Genomic DNA, 7072 nt, shown 5'->3' on the forward strand with positions numbered 1-7072 from the left:
TTTGCTGTGATAAGCAGGTCTGGGTCTGGTCAATGCTTGGATGGGTGACTGCCTGGGAACCATGTGTAGAACACCTTGGGTCCTATTATGGAATAAAGGTGGGATATAAATGTAAGAAAAGGTTGCATCTCTGTGTATAACATCTCATACATCTACCTTTCTATGTGCATTATTGCTCATCCTGTCCTCATTACTCATTCCCAAGGAAAAGGTATCACCAGGTTCGTGGTAACCCCAAGATCTGCAGAAGTATAAAAAAGTTAAGGGGTGGGGAGTCCGGTAACTGTTGCTCTGTTTCTGCTACACTATAGCATAAGAATACAGTGGTACCAGTGGTACCTCTAGATCCATTCCAGGGTGCTGTTTACACCCCAAAAAGTCCGTAACCAGAGTGCCGCTTCTGTGCACGCATGTGGTGCGATGGAGCACTTCTGCACATGTGTGAATCGCACAGAACGCTTCTGCACATGTGTGAACCACGCAGAATGCTTCTGCTCACGCGCGCGGGTGAAACCTGAAAGTATACACTTCCGGGTTTGCTGCGTTTGCAAGCCGAAAAGATCCAACATGAACCTAACGCAACACGAGGTATGACTGTACTGTCTCCCTTCCACCAGAAGGCATTAATGCAACGATGTTGGAGAAGCATCACAACACAAATATTAAAGTGGACTGATGTGTGGACAGTCCAATATAAATCCACCAGTAATGCACTGTTACTACATCAGCTACATGTGGCACAATACACAATACAAAAAAATTTAAAAACCTAGGGTTCATCCAAACTTACCATTGCTCTGCATTTCTAGGTACAGGCCCATGCTTTAAAGCTCCCTGTCCAAGGGCTATATATATATAATTGCCCTGGTACTTTTTCCAAATAAAACACTCTTTAGAACTGAATTGGAGTCACCAGCAATCCATGGAAAACCTGAATTGCTGTTTGTTCCGATTCAGCAGTAAAGAGTGGGTTTTCGAAGGGGGAAGTGCTGGAGCAAAAACAAAAACCCAGTGGTCTGACAGAGGGCTTTAAAGCTTTAAAAGACCTGTGCCTACATAGCTCGGGACAAAAGTAAAGTGTGGATGAGCCCCTAGTCTGGAGGGACCCTATGTCTATATGACAATGAAAGGAACAGATTGATATTGTATGTGCATGCATCTGCTTCCAATAATATCTGTTTACATATTAGTGTGCAGTACAAATTTGTAAACATGTACATTTGAAACTTTTGAAGGAAATGATACAAGCTTTTCTCCTTTATTGGAACAGCATGTTTGAAGTGGCTGAACCACACATGTAAATATCTTTAATACTGGACAGGTTTCAAACAGTATGCGTATACCTATCTGCCTGTTTCATATTGTCATCCAATCCAGGTTTGTTTATATAATTCCGATACAAATTATCATCTAATTGCAGACCAAACTCAAGGAGTGTGTGTGTGTGTGTGTATATATATATATATATATATATATATGAAGGAACACATATCAAAGCAACAACCCACCACCGTTTTCAAGCTGTGCCTTCAGTTTCTTTTAAATTTTTACCATAAACATGACTAAATTCTGGCAAAACCAGCTGGGGAACTGAACTTGGATACAAATGCGTTCTTTAATTTTGGCTCCTGGAGGATCAAAACGCAATACATTTCAAAGAGGTTGTAAAATCACCGTACTTCAAATACTGTCAAACCCATTCACCCATTTCTGTAAATGTAAGCAGACATAGATGGGGGGTGGGGGGTGGAGAGTAGGGACTCATGCATTGACTTCTCTCATGCAAAGATGGAATATTTATAATGGGTTAAGTTTTTAAGCAATTGCAAGTGTGAGGGTTCTGGAAATTTGTTGGAGGTGACCCAGCTGAAGCTGGGAGGGCGTAAGCAGAACACATGAACCTCCTGAAATTTTATTTCTGCACATGCAGCCTATATGCACATATATATTTCTGATGTTGCTGTAATCACAACACGCAAATGCAGAAACTGATTGTGGCCACAGGATTCAGTATCATGCAAGCATTTTAAATTCGGCACAGAAACTAACTGGCAGCCAGTGCAGTAGGGCCATGGTTGGCATCTTCTGCTCAAACCATCTTCCTTTAAAGGGAGTGTAACCCCACCAAGGGGATGCAGGTGGCACTGTGGGTTAAACCACAGAGCCTAGGACTTGCCGATCGGAAGGTTGGAGGTTCGAATCCCTGCGACGGGGTGAGCTCCCGTTGCTTGGTCCCTGCTCCTGCCAACCTAGCAGTTCGAAAGCACATCAAAGTGCAAGTAGATAAATAGGTACCGCTCCGGCGGGAAGGTAAACGGCGTTTCCGTGAGCTGCTCTGGTTTGCCAGAAGTGGCTTAGTTATGCTGGCCACATGACCCGGAAGCTGTACGCCGGCTCCCTTGGCCAAGAAAGCGAGATGAGCGCCACAACCCCAGAGTCGGTCATGACTGGACCTAATGGTCAGGGGTCCCTTTAACCACACCAAGACCAGGCAACTTCCCATCCATCCGGTCTACAGTACCACCCGCTAATAGTGCCACAGTCTTCTCTGGATTTAGGTTCAGTTTGTTGGCTGGTTTTGACCTATAAAGCCTAAAACAACTCAGGACTACAATACCTCAAGGACCACTTCTAACCATATGAACTGACCCTGACCCCGAGATCACCATCTGAGGCCCTTCTTTGTGTACCTCCTGCATGAGAGGTCTGGAGGGTGGGAACATGAGAATGGGCCTTTTCTGTGGTGGCTCCCCACTTGCCAATCAGTCTAGGGTGTTGCCTTTGTAGATTTCACTAGGAAGGTAGACAGGGACAAAGTCAGAAATAGTTGTCTTTTCCTACCATTGGCTACAAGGAAAAGGGGACAGCAGAGAATGAGATGGTTGGACAGTGTTCTCAAAGCTATGAACATGAGTTTGACCAAACTGCGGGAGGCAGTGCAAAACAGGAGTGCCTGGCATGCTCTGGTCCAGGGGGTCATGAAGAGTCACGCACGACTAAACGACTAAACAACAACAACCATTGGCTATGGCTCCACTTACTGTGGCCTCCTTGCCTTTTATGATGCCTGTGTCAATACTACCACTGGCAATCAGGGTTCTAAGTTAGGGGCAGGTAACCTCACTTGAATGCAGTCCTGCAGACCGATATCTCTGGACCTTAGAATTCTCCCTAGGCCACACCACCTCACCCTAGACTTCTCACTGGTCCTGCTCTGCGTCTTCAAGTGATTTTGCCTGGCTGAAATGTGCCTTTGGGCTGTGATAGTGCTTGCCTGGATGGAGCAGTGTAGAAATCTCTGATGGTATAGCCCAGGCACGTCCAACTCCCAAAAGACTGTGATCTGCTCCCAGTATAAAAAAAAAAAAAACTTGCAGTGATCTACCCATTGTCATTGGAGGGATGAGGAGCATGTGTGGGGTGGGTGTTTTGGGGCAGGATTGCACAGAGTTGTTTAGCTTTTTGGGGGGAGGATTGACCAGAGTTATTGAAGTTTTTTTGAGGGGAAATGCCATAAATCGTTCACCTAATAATCCGCTGCTAAAGCCAACAATGGTATCCCCAATCACCAACAGCAGACGCCAAACGACCGCCCACTTTTCGCGACGGAGGGACAGAGCGAGGGGGGCAGGGGGCAGAGACATTCATTCCCCCATTTTTAAAATCCTGTGATCAATAAGGATCCCGCAATCAGCCAGGAACACCCGGGGATCTATCTGTCACTTGCGGTTGACCAGCTGAACATGTCTGGTATAACCTATTATACAAGGCTCCACCCACTTCCCCAGCCCCACCCACCTTTAGCACACTCACCCCTGAAGTTGCACATGTGGGAATGTGGCCCTCGAGTAGAAAAAGCTTCCCCATCCCTGTTCTAAATCATATGGGCAGTTCTAAATCATACTATAGCCCACGGAACTGTCGCCTGACCTAAATTAGCACTAATAGTTAGAATTGCAAACTTTAAAAATCTTAAATATTAGTAATGCACACTCAGAGATAAAATCATTATGGGAAGTGGCTCGCCAGCTTATTTCTGCATGTCAGTAAACCCTCCAAGTGTCCCTATTTTCCAGGGACATCCCTAATTTAGAGAAGTCATCCCAGTTTCTGATTTGATCCCAGACTGTCCCACTTTTCCTTAGGATGTCCCTATTTTCATTGGAGAAATGTTGGAGGGTATGGAGTTATCTAATCCCCAAGCTGTCTGAAGGCAATCCTGTACAGAGAACTTTTTAAAATGTTTAATGTTTTATTATGTTTTTATGTATGTTGGAAGCTTCCCAGAATGGCTGGGGCAACCCAGTAAGATGTCTGGGGTATAAATAGTAAAATTATCATTGTGGAATGAGACGTCCCTATTTCCATCGGAGAAATGTTGGAGGGTATGTGTCAGGATGCTGTGAAAAGCTCTGAGGCATCACCATTTTGATTTCTCACAATATCCTGGAGCAACAGCACATCCAAATTTCAGCTTTATTTATTACCTTGATACCTTTCCTCCGAAGCGGTCAGGGTGGTGTACATGGTTCTCCTGCTCCTCATTTTATCTTCACAACAACCCTGTGGTGTAGGTTGGGCTGAGAGACTGCAACTGGGCCAACGTCACCCAGTCAGCTTCATGACTGACTGGGGATTTGAACCCTGTCTGACACACTTAACCACTTTTAATCACGACATCAGGTGCTGGAGTCAGTCTGTTAATTCTCTAGTAAACATTTGCCCCACAGCACGTGGGAGTGGTGGGAGTTTTCTGAGGCTGTCACATGCTAATGACCTAGTTCAAATTAGGAATGAAAGAGAGATTTGGTTCACTCTGCATTTCAAACACGAACCTGACTAATTTGTACTTCCCAAAATCAATATGCGAACCAAAATTCAGCTGTCCTTCAAAATTCTAACTTCTCTGAATATTGTGATGGAGTTCTCTAACTAACGCATGTAAACAAAGATATATCAGTGGATATATCTTCATTCATATATATATATATATATATATATATATATATATATATATCTCAGGGGAATGTGTGTGTAAGAGGGATATATATGAAAAATAAATTTTAAATGCCCTATATTGGGGGAGACTCTTTGAAAACATATGTATATTGGGCAAGATTGTGCACGTGTATATTATGAGAAATGCATGCTAAAACAGCAACACTTTTATCCTTGGTATATAGCTTTGTTCTGTTTTAAGTAGCTTTTAGGAACTTTTATCACTATTTTATGTGAGGGCTGCAATTAAGAGTGTTCACAGTTCGAACAGACTGCTCCAGCTCAAAGCAGGGCTGTTTGCTGTCACTGTTTAATGTCACATTATATCTGCAATATCCTCCACCAGATATGCATTCTGTAGCTGAGTGTGCTTTACTGTGTTAGGGGGTTGCACAGAGGGAGTTGCAAGGCTGTCAGTTTGTCTGACCATTTGCCCCCTCCTAAGCCTCTGAACGGGACATGGGTGGCTTGACGATCAGAAGGTCGGCGGTTCAAATCCCTGTGATGGGGTGAGCTCCTGTTGTTTGGTCCCAGCTCCTGCCAACCTAGCAGTTCGAAAGCATGTCAAAGTGCAAGTAGATAAATAGGTACCACTCCGGTAAACGGTAAGTAAATGGCCTTTCCATGCACTGCTCTGGTTTCGCCAGAAGTGGCTTAGTCATGCTGGCCACATGACCCAGAAAAACTGTCTGTGGACAAACGTCGGCTCCCTTGACCAATAAAGCGAGATGAGTGCCACAACCCCAGAGTTGTTCACGACTGGACTTAACTGTCAGGGGTCCTTTACCTCTGAGCATACTGGTAATTGTTTGCATACTGGTAATCTTTGTTGTGATCATCTTGAGGGAAAGCCTGCTTGATTCCTCCGTGTAAATAAAAGACATTGCATAACTTACCTGGAGATACTGAATGACTTTTGATTGTCATTTTCTGCATCTGTTCAAGTAGCGCCCAAGGTAATCACCCCATCAACCCACACCTTAAACCCTCCAGGGCTGGCAATATGGAAAGGGAAGCCAATTTGACAGCTGGAAGAATTTTGGTGGGTGTATATGGCAGTGATTTGGGAGCTGAAGGGGGAAAGCTGGTAGAATAGGTAAATTTCCCACAAATGTAGTGATGCCCCTCAGCTTGGTGGTGTTAAAAGAGGATTAGACAAATTCATGGAGGATAATGCTATCAATGTCTGCAAGTCATAATAGCTATGTTTTTCATCTACTGCTGAAGGCAGTATGACTTTGAATACAAGTAACTGAGAATCACAAATGAGGAGAGGACTTTCCACAGCCATCTGATTGGCCACTGTGAGAACAGGATGCTGGACTAGATGGGCAACTGGGCTCTTCTTGCGTTCTCAATTATTAGCTACATTTTAGCATGAGAAATTCTGGGAGTGGACTTGAGCCATTGGCTTAAAAGCAAATTCAGCCCTCCGGTTCATTTAAATCGCTCCCTTCCAGTCTGTAGTCTGGCACACGGGGAACTCTGGCTCAAATCCTCCCTCAGTGATGAAGCTCTCGGAGTAACTTAATTCACATGGAACGATGTTCTGCTCTTCTTATACAAATGGTGAGCTATAATGTGTGTGGCTTAGTTTACTTCTTTATTCTTTTACTTGTTTCTGTCAGCTCTAATTTTTGTTGATTAAAAAACAAAAAACCTACGAGCATTCCCTGCAGAGGCAAGATCTACCACCTATCAGCCTCACACTGTTTGCTAGAGACAGATGGAAGGAAGGAAGGAAATAAGAAGCTGAAGGAGTCTGGAAAAGTCGCTATAAGGCAGAGATGGAAAGTTGAATGTGGCCCTCTGTGCCTCTTCAAGTGGCCCTTGGGACTTCACCTTTTCCCAAGGCACTCTTTTTATAGGTCCTGCTCCATGCCTGACTGGAATGTGTCCTTGAACTGTGATGATGCCTGGAGAAAGGATGGAGAGAGGTACAGGGGTGGGGTTTTATGTAGAAACTTCTGGCTTTTCCATGGCTGAAATGTAGCCTACTGTACAAAATGGTGAGTAATGCCAGTTGCCCCACCCACTTCTACTACTGGACCCACCCCTCTACTGGCATGTGGAC

This window comes from Podarcis erhardii (genome assembly GCF_964252035.2).
Source record: "Podarcis erhardii genome assembly, chromosome: Z".
NCBI classification, from domain to species: domain Eukaryota; kingdom Metazoa; phylum Chordata; class Lepidosauria; order Squamata; family Lacertidae; genus Podarcis; species Podarcis erhardii.